This window comes from Gavia stellata, chromosome 22 (assembly GCF_030936135.1).
Source record: "Gavia stellata isolate bGavSte3 chromosome 22, bGavSte3.hap2, whole genome shotgun sequence".
In the NCBI taxonomy this organism is placed as follows: Eukaryota; Metazoa; Chordata; class Aves; order Gaviiformes; family Gaviidae; genus Gavia; species Gavia stellata.
In genome coordinates, this window is record NC_082615.1 from 10119246 (window position 1) to 10129426 (window position 10181).

The 10181-nt window shown below is 46.2% G+C and overlaps 2 non-coding genes across 2 annotated transcripts; both read left to right on the forward strand.

Annotated features, from left to right (window-relative positions):
* The first annotated feature begins 9172 nt into the window (after positions 1–9172).
* On the forward strand, positions 9173–9235 carry LOC132319013 (small nucleolar RNA SNORD104). Its single transcript, XR_009484429.1, has one exon. It is a non-coding gene; the product is annotated as a small nucleolar RNA SNORD104 (small nucleolar RNA).
* A 194-nt stretch (positions 9236–9429) lies between these two features.
* On the forward strand, positions 9430–9564 carry LOC132319010 (small nucleolar RNA SNORA76). The gene has a single exon (XR_009484426.1). It is a non-coding gene; the product is annotated as a small nucleolar RNA SNORA76 (small nucleolar RNA).
* The last annotated feature ends 617 nt before the right edge of the window (positions 9565–10181 follow it).

The following is a 10181-nucleotide window of genomic DNA, read 5'->3' on the forward strand; positions in this document are numbered from 1 at the left end:
AATGACTCTATTTGCTTTTCTATCAAAAAAGATACACCAAAACCATCCATTATCTAAACTGATCATCTTAGTTAACAAATATAGTGAAACTGCATCTAGAGTGAAACATAGTGAGCTGAGCAAGAACAACTGTTAAAGGCAGGAAGTGAAAATTACTGAAGTTCCTTTAAATTGCAGGTGGGAATTTGACACCCAAAATGTAATGACTGAAGTTTCGTTGCAAATAAAATACAACATATAGCAAATCCACCACATCTTCCATGCATACAAAGATTGTTTTTCCAGGCTACTTTTTACTCTCTGCACAATTTTTCATTATCTTTTATCTTCTTATCTTACAGAATCAGTATATTCTCCACAAAGCATGCTCTCTTCCTGTCTTCTTATTGAGAAGTGAATAAAGTGTGTATCATCTTCACAAAAAATGTGCCTGTAAACTATGGTTATGGTTGGGTATCAAATATCAGTAATATATAGCATATGGAACACTACTTGTTGTAGATCTGTAGATTTAACATTTTCATATTTAACATTTGAATATCTATTTGCTGTGGCATCAAGGCTATAGAAATTATAGCATTAAATGTGAGCTCTGAAACTGTCATCAAAACATCAGTAACCAATATTTTCCTCCAGATTACTGACATTTCAGAAGGTTGCTAGTACTTGGGATCGAATAGAAAGTACTAATGTGCAAAAAGTTCCTCTGCATATTCTGTAGTCACAGGATTAAGAAAACTTTTTCATACATCTACCCTCCAGATCACCTACAAGCTGAACAATAAAGAAAGAAAACCAAAGCTGAAGAAGCTATTCACACAAGTTTCTGTTGAAAACCAGATGAACACCTGAATGTTGCCCACAGGCAGAATGACCTAGAAACTTCTCAGATATGACTAAGACCATGAGATTACAATAGCTTTTTTTAAGCTTTTCAGTGTAGTATCCTTGGTTTGGGGGAAAAAGTGCCACTCCCAGCTACCACTTTTTTGGTGCCTACCACCACTTTGTGGTTAATAGGGAGATGTGAACTCCTCCTGGGATGGCAAGTGCTTATGGCAAAGCATCAAGGGAGCAGAAGGGAACGGTAGTCTGAAAGAGGCTATTAGGTCTACCCAGCCAGAGGAATCACCACCTCTTCAGAGGGCTCTGGGCCCAGTTCTGCTCACTGCCCAAGGCGTTTCACTGGACGCATCAGCACCGAGGCACACAGATTTCACTGACAAAAGGATTCTGCCACATGCACACATCTTTTCCCTTCAAAATACGGTTAGGCAGCGTCACTGCTCCTGTTAAGCTCACGTTCTCCACTCTAACTGGCTTTTTCTAATGTTTTCCTTCATCTCTCCCATAAGTCTGTGTTTAAATTTTACTGCTTTTGAATGGCTTTCTTATACTTAGCCATCAAAGTCACACTGATGTGGTCATTGCAACCCTGTGTGTCAAAGATACCATCTTCTTTGGGTGAAAAGACTGAATATAGGGCAAATTCCATTGGCTCCTCCTTTACTTCTAAAGTTGTATTTGCACACAGATAAAATACATAAAATACATATAGTAAAAATCTTCCATTCATTCATACTTTCAAAGCAGTTGACATAAACCAGCTGAGTAATACACTGACACTGCTGAAGCTTATGACCTAAATTTAGAAAAAACAGAGGAGTCTGTAGACTTTGCAATGCAATACTGCTAGTTTACTTTGACCCACATCTACAGTAGTCACTTGGAGAAAAGGCTAGGGAGTTAGTATAATCGTATGGAAACAAGGGGTTTTTTTCTTACAAATTGCATAAAACAATAGATATAAAAATGAACAGATTATTTAAATAATTATCTGTATTTCACCCACTCAGAAATAAAAAACACTCTCTTGATTTTATTAGTGAGTTGTATCAGTGGCCAGAGACTGCAGTATCAATGGACTTTATTTTGAACAAAAAGCTTTGCAATTAATTGATTAATGAATAAATTAAAGCCTGGAACTAGCACTGTTATGAAAAGCTATGAAAATTATAAAAACCTGTATGTACAAGCCAAACTTGTTTTCATTTTCATATGAAGTATGTAAGAGCATTCTCTATCACAAAAAAAACATAATAATCTCAGTCCTGGGACAGACTCTTTATAAATACTGGTACACACAGGTATTGTCCTCCCTGCAGGGGTGGGGTCTCAATTGTTGTGATGCAATGCAAATTCTTGAAACAGATTTTTACTTCATACTGCAAATTTATTTCTGAGGAAATACAACAATTGAATACAAGAAAAATATGGCATGACATGAATCAGCTCAGCAAAAAGAACTTAATTTAGTGAACAGAGAAAATGAGACAGAAGGAAAACCTGGTCTGGGCCTTCTTTTATGTTATCTGAAACTGCAATAATGTCTGTTTTAACAACTACCCTCTTTGGAATTCAGTGAGAGCGTCTACTGCCTTGACAGTCTGTACTCATAAAAATCTTCCACCCCAACAGTGATGTTAAGTGAAGGACTTACAATATTTTGAAATTATTTGAGGACTGCTTTAGAATTAATTTTTGATAATTTAATTCAAAACACACTTTTTAATAACTTTCAAGCTCTCATTGAGTTAAACTTTGACAAATGCTCTAAAGTGCTGACTGCTAATAATCCATAACAGCCTAAAATTTGGGACTAAATAGAAAATAGCATTTTTAAGCTAGAACAGAAATATACTATCTAGTAGAAATAGCATTTTATAAATAAAAATAGAACCACACTTTATAAATACTAGTTAACCCTAGCATAAGAGTCTTCCTCTCAGTCCAGATCTACCACATCTTTAGATAAAATGTTTTAGAAATCAAAGTAACAAAATGACTCAAAACAATTCTGAAGGACCCACGGAGTCAAATGAAGGGCAGCGAAAGCAGGAGAACAAGTTCTGGTGTGTTTGTATATGTCTGTGGTACAGTTCAGTGTCAAAGACGATATTATCTTCATTCACTGCCACATTTCAAATTTTTTTAAGGGTTAGCAGAGCAATGCCCTATTTTGGTTTATTGTGTTAGAAGAAAACAGATCCCCACAGGAGTAATTTCTTCTGTTAATTTACCTGCTTAAAAACAGTAGCTTTAAAATGCAGGTCACCAAGTATGCACAAATCCCACTGAAGTCAGTGGAAACAGCAGATATAAAGAAAACCAGGCCACTCAGTTCCTTGAGGTTATCATTCTGTAACCTAGAAACTTGTTTTGCTGTGGGAGTGATACCACAAGAAGTTCTTCAAGTATGAATAAAGAACAGGAAAACACTTCATAATGACACTGGATCTGTGACGGCGTGCTGCTGACTCCAAGAAGTGTTACTGATTTCATAGAAATAATTGAGTGTTCACTAGTAAACAAATCACAGTGCCATGTGTTAACAGGTAATAATTTTCTCTTTTCTGAGTCTTAAGTAGTAATACATATGCACTGAACTTAATTTGTAAGGTCTGATGGATGATAAAGGATGGATGGTTTGCTAACTATAATTTACAGCCTCATAATTTCTTTGGTAATGTCTGGCTTACCAAACAAAAAAGTTGACAAGATATATAATCACTCAAGGAAAAAAGTTCTACATTCCTCACTCCATAATTAGCTTAATATACATCAGGCTGTAAATATGCATTTTACTAAAAAACTATTAAAAAACAACTTCACCATTAACAGCACCAGACACTTTCCTTTCAATAAGAAAAGGCCTATACCATAATTTATGCTACTGGAACCACAATTGGTAAACCAATAAGGATGCAAAGCAAAATATTTTTAAACATTAGCACACACTGCAAGCAATTGGCATATTCATCACAGATAGCGTATGATTCATTACCCTGGTTTTGACAGCTATCCTCTAATTACATTGCCAGGCTAGAGGCTAAAACTCACTATGCATAATAAAGCCATGCCATGAAGAAACTCTTTGTCAAATTCAATAAACTACTGGAGGGACTTTTTCAGTATAACTAATAATGAAGTTAATATAGGAAAGAGAGCTGACAAAAAAATAAATTTTATCTTCTTTAGAAAGCAAAACCAAATCTACAGATCTTTTCATCTTAAACTAAACTCCGACATGTCTTTGTTAGCTATTTCTCATCAACACTATAACCCAGTTCCAGTGACTTTTCATTCATATGCCCATTCATACTACAATAGGAAAAACTACAGGAGGTCCACTCCAACTATCCTCTGACTTGATTGACCTTTGAGTGCTGCTCTACACCATAAACTCCCAGCTGAGTTTTCAGACTTGGGTCTCTCTGTAAAACCAAAACTTACTACAATATTCACAAGAACACCAGCAACCAAAATGAGCAGAAGGGCAGAGTTCTACATGCATCAAGTTACACTCCAGGACAGAGCTGTCCATGATAATTTTAGGTGTGCAAGCCGAGTTTGCATTCCCCCCCAAAAAACCCCTAAACCCTAATACACTATTTTTTTTGAGCGACCAAGGAGATCTGCAACTCAAATAAAACCCATGAATGTTAATTAACATAGTGACCTAAGATGTCCTCTTTAAAACCTTCCGCTGCCTCAGATATGTTTTCACGCCTATCAGTTAACTAGCCAAACACCTCATGCCGAGATAAAGAAGGCATTAGAAGAAAAGACACCTGGCTAAGGCTGGGGTTTTCCCATGTCGTGAGCAGCCCGCATGTGCTGCCTGCGCACACCCTGTAACAGAGCACTGAAACCAGTCCCACAGGCTGCGGGAGCAAACAGACCGATGTTCTAATCCCAGAGAGGTTCTTTTTTGAGTTGCACTGACTCCACGTTAAAAGAGAAACAGGCACAGTTTGGAATACCCATGGCTCACAAAAACTAGAGGGATCTATAATATTTACATAATATTTATGTATAATATTATGCATAATTAAAGCATAATATTTACAGTGATTGCTTATTTACTGACAGCTCTACTGCTTTTCTCATTGCTGTATCTGAGATGTCACCCTTTTATAATATGTTCCCATACATCGCTAGGGCAACTCCAAGAGCTATATACTGTGTCACCTAAATAAAAATAGACAGCACTTCATCTTACAAAGAAAAGAGAGGAAAGGAAGCCCTTGTATGAACATATAATATAAACGTAGGAAAACAATATCAAAGTTGGGATATAAAGTAACAAAGAGTACATTTATCAGACAGAGCAGCAGATCATCAGCAGTACTCCTAAAAGAAATCTATAGAAAACACAATCTGCAAAATCTTTAGGCAATCTCATATTTTTCATGTTACCTCAATACCAAGAATTGTATGCCAGTCTTTTTCATGAGAATTTATTACTCAACTGACATGAATCGTTCTAAGTAAGCCCAGTTAAATTGAGATCTCACTCCAAACTTATAGTCCAGATTAAGACAAAGACATTAGCACTCCACAATAAAAATTTTAAAGTAATTTTCATTGACAGCCTGCATTTAATTTTTTCCAGTTTCCTAATGAAGTAACAACACTAGGTATGTTACACAGCTTCACTACTAAATGTACTGGAGAACGGGAGTGGAGCTATTGTATCCCAGGCAAAAAACAAAGCCTTCAGCTTTGCTTAACCTGAACTATAACCCCATATATTACTCCAGCACTTCCAGGTAACAATGAACAATCCATCAAAGAACATAACCTAAAACTTTCCTCTGCTACACTTCAGTATAATGGAAGCAGTAAATGCCAGCTGGCCTTTTCATTGTCTCCTGATCCTGAGAATTTACAAAGAAGAGCACCTTTCAGAATTGAATTTTTGAAGACTTAGTTTTCCGTCTCAGTACAGACACAGTCGACAGCACCCATTTTAAAGTACAGTTTAAAATTATTACCTCCGTACAAACAATATGCTCAGCATTCCATCTGCTTTGCACCAGTTTTACTATTCCCTGTGCTTTTATTGCTCCACGCAATACCTTGTAACCAACCTAGTTATTTCTTGAGAGGTTTTGTAGGGCAGTGGCTTGTGCACTTTGTCTTTCACCTTTGAATTTAGAATTGTACTCTTTTTTGGATACTAACCAGCCGTAGGTACGTTTAGTGCATGTTGCTACCTTTGCTCTGGAAACAGAATGATCAAAATGCCCTAAGACGGTATACAGGGCATGTAGCTAGTCACTTGTATTTAAATATCAACATATATACAATGGGTTTTTTTCAGAAAGAAAACAAGGCCCCCCCACTTATGAGGTTATGAAGGGACAGAGCAAAGATCTTCCAGCATGTCTCACTCGTCCCTCTATCCACCTACACAGTTTCAGCTTCCAAAAGTTTCTTTGCCCTTTTTTCATCAATTATGTTATGGGAAATTAACTGTATTTTTATATTTCAAGTATTATTACATATGCTACGCGTTCAGGCACGACCTTATGTGCAACACACGGCACAGAAGCAGGTACACAGCTGTTGAGCTGCATCAGGCTGGTACACCGCAGCCCCTCGCCCCTGCGCATACAGACGGGCAGGCGGCGTTAACGGCAGTAAAACGGGCAGTGCGTTGGCTTCGCAAGCACCGCCGATGCTGCCGGCACCTACGGCAAACTTTCGGCAAAGCCCCGGCAGGAGCCCACCCGGGCGTTCGTGCCCGCCGCCGGTTCCCCCCTCTGCGGGCGGGGGGCCCGGCCTGCACGGGGCGAGGCCTCCCCTGGCTCTCACCGGCTCGGGCGCCCCCGCACCCCGGGCGAGCCGTGCCCACCCTCCCCCGCCGCGGCCGGGCCGGGGGCACCGCCGCTCCCCCCGCCCTCCCCGCCGGCCCCCCGCGGGGCAGCCCCCCCCCTCCCCGGCCCAGCGGGCAGGCTCAGCCCGGGCCGCGCCCCGCCTCGCTTACCCCGGGCCTCGGCGAGAGCAGCACCAGCAGCGCGCCCAGGCTGAGGAGGAGGCGGCGGCGGCGCGGCTCCATGGCTGCCACCCGCGGGGGCTCCGCGGGCGCCCGGCCGGCTCCCCCCGCGCGGCGCTGGCTGCCGGGCGCAGCGTGTCCGGCGCTCCCCGCGCGGCGGGGCGGGGCGGGGCGGCCCGGCCCGGGCCACCGACGTCAGCCGCGGGCGGCCCCGGCCGCGCACAGGTACTGCCCGGGCCGCCGCCGCCGCCGCGGGCGGGAGGTGCGGCCCGCACCGCCTTCAGCGGCCGGTTCGCCGCGGCACGCCGGGACACCTCCCCGCCGGGGGCGCCCTCGGGCTGCCCCGCGGAGCGAGGAGGGCCGGGGGCTGCGGGGGTCGTGCGGGGCCCGGGGGCACGGCGGCGGCCCGCCACGCCGCGGGGCTTCGTTCTGCTGCCGGAGCCTCCCCGTTTGTGCGGAGCCCCGACAAAACGGCAGCCGGCCCGGGGGGGCTCGGCCAAGAGCCCGTGACATTGTAAATGGTGGGGTGCAGGGACAGACGGCTGGCCGGTGCTGGTTTTTTTTAAAATACCTCGTGGGTAAACTCTGGCTTAACGAATAGCCTCCCTCCTCCAGCACCGCCCCGCCCGGTATGATTTCCCTATTGATTTTGCGCTTTCAAAGCAGATCAGGCCAAATTTATTTGGCATAGCTCCTGTCTTGACAAAGTCACTGTTGACCCTGGTGTGCTTTGCACTGCCTTAAATAAATGCAAAAACAAAGAACGTGCCACTTTGAACCAAAAACCAGGTCCAAGCTCCTCTGAACAGATAAAAATAAACACAAAAAACCCTGACTCAAATGGAAGAAGCTTTAAAAAGAAGAGAGCAAATTTACACTGCTTGGCAAAGTCCTAGCTTTCAGACGCATATTTATATAACAAAGCCACTTTGTCCTTGCTACATATTGTTTGCTTTTTACTACTGATATCATTAATGGAGCTGCAGAGCACACCGCGTACTCAGTATGCAATATGCACATAACAGATCAGCTCTGGCAGCTCCCTCTTTTAATAAGCGTGCCTTTGATTATATGGGCAGGGAGACATAATTATGATCTAACCTGCAAGTCTGAATCCATAAAAACATGCTGGAGCTACAAACCACACTGAGATTTCAGTTCTCTGGCACCGACAGATGGGCTTCTTTATGGTGGTCTCGGATTTTAAACATTCACACCATTTCAGAATAAGCAGACCATCTACCGCTCTGCTTTGAGCGTGCCACTGCAACAGCACGCACAAGGAATGCACCTAGACCAATACCACACGTACAGAAAGTCCTCGTAACCATACACGACGACAGCTAACGTGGGCAGCTGTGCCGGTGTAAAAAGCACACGCGATGTCGTGGAAGACCTAGGCCCTCCCGAGAATACAACAGGGTATTGCTTTTGCCCGGCTGCCTCCGGCCCGCTGCCAGCCTCGGGCACCGCAGGTACCTCAGGATGGCGGCATGTCCCTTCCCACCGGCCTCCATCTTCCCCGGGACAGAACCGCTCGAGTCTGAAAATTGGCTGGCGAGGGTTTAGGTATCGTTACCTCTTCACATACGATTTTGTTAGCTTTAAGGTGAATTTCATGCCATGCTACATTAAGGGAGGGGGTTTTCAGCTGCGCAAACAGTGCATACGCCACTACCAAACTGCAGTTATTTAAATAACACACGTGCCTCCCAAAGGCCTCACAGGAGGGAGGAAAAACGCCAGAAACAGGAGCTGAGGCGGCAGGAGGCTACCCGGGGCGGGAAGAGGAGCGTTACCGTGCGCCCTCCCGCCACCCTGGCAGCTCTCCTCAGACACCTGAGGAACCCCCTCTGCGGCAGGCAGCGCTGAGGCCCGAGCAGGGCCTAAGCTTTTACATTTTTAATACGAAGCCCTATTTCCTAACAGCAACAAAGTGCTAGAGCAAACTACTACAGAGAAGAGTACTACTGCTTCTGAAAAGGCGAATAAGGCTACCCAAGCGCCGGGGGAGCGCGGGCTAACCAGGCTCTCTCAGAGCCTTACCTCCTCCGGCCCGGCGCCATCTCAGCGCTCCCCCTCCTCAGCAGCCGTGGGCGGCAGCACCGCCCCCCCCCCCCCCAGCTCCGCCCACCCTCGCGCGCAACCGCACCCGGCTCGGCACGTGCCCCCGGCTTTGAATCCTATTGGGCGAGACAAGGAGGGGCGGGGTGCCGCGCGGCGGTCGCTCTATAAAGGGGAGCGAGGCCGCAGCTCAGCCTTTTTGTCAGCGCAGCGGGCGGAGGTGAGAGCTGGTGGTCGGAGGGGCGGGCGGGTGGGGTAGGCCGGGCTGCGCTGATGTCTCTTGACACGTGTTAGACTGCTGACATGCATGAAGCAAACCTACTACTGAGCGCCCAGGCTTGCCGGCCACCCCGCGGGGCGGCTGCTGTGCACCGCGTCTCTAACCTCCCCTCTTCCCTCCGTGTCTTGCAGGGCCCGTGCGGCGACCGGCGGCGGCGGGGAGCGGCCTGGTAAATAAAGCTGTGTGCACCCCGTGAACGTGAACGTGTCCGGCTGGTCCTTGCGCGCGTGTCCGCCCGTTCCCCGCACTGCCTTTGACCCGGCGGGATGCCCTGCCCGCGGCGCCGCCGGCCAAGCTGTAGTGCTAGAGCGAAGCGCTTGTTCATAACTGGGGCTGCTCGGCCCGACCCGGGTAGCGCTTTTAAAAGCAAGTGACAGCTCGTCTCGGCGAGCCCGCCCTGCCCGCCCCAGCGCCGGGCGGCTGCCGCCACCCCACAAAATGGCGCCGCAGGCTGAGGGGGAGGCCTGCTCGGGGGAGGGGGCAGGGCGCGCCCCGGTGCACGCTGCTGGCCTTCGCCGGAACGGGAGCCCGCGGCTCCGGTGCCTGGCGCGTTACGATGGGAGAGGGTAACACCAGGGTGAAGAGGGGGCCTGGTTACTCCATCGGTTGATGCAGCACGACTTTAACCCGGCCTAGACCACTGCACTAGTTCCTAACTGAAGTAGTTCACAGTTCATTTTGTAAAGGGAACTTGGAACAAGTACCAAAGCTCTGGGATTCCTGCCTAGCTGTTACAAGGAGTAAGGCACCTGGGTGAAGGTGAGCTAGCTGTTAAGTAGGAGAAAAGCAGCCCGGGTTGGGCTTGCACATAGCAAGAGAACTTGAAACAAAATGGGAATTTAACTCCAGCAATCTAAGCTGCAACTATATAAAGGACCTCCATCTTTTCCAGCTGTTAACAGCTGTGCTGGTGTTGTCCTGCAGGCAGAGAGGCTAGAGTTACACAGTTTTCTGTATACAGAAAAGTTACATTTATACTCCTGGTGACAGGACTGG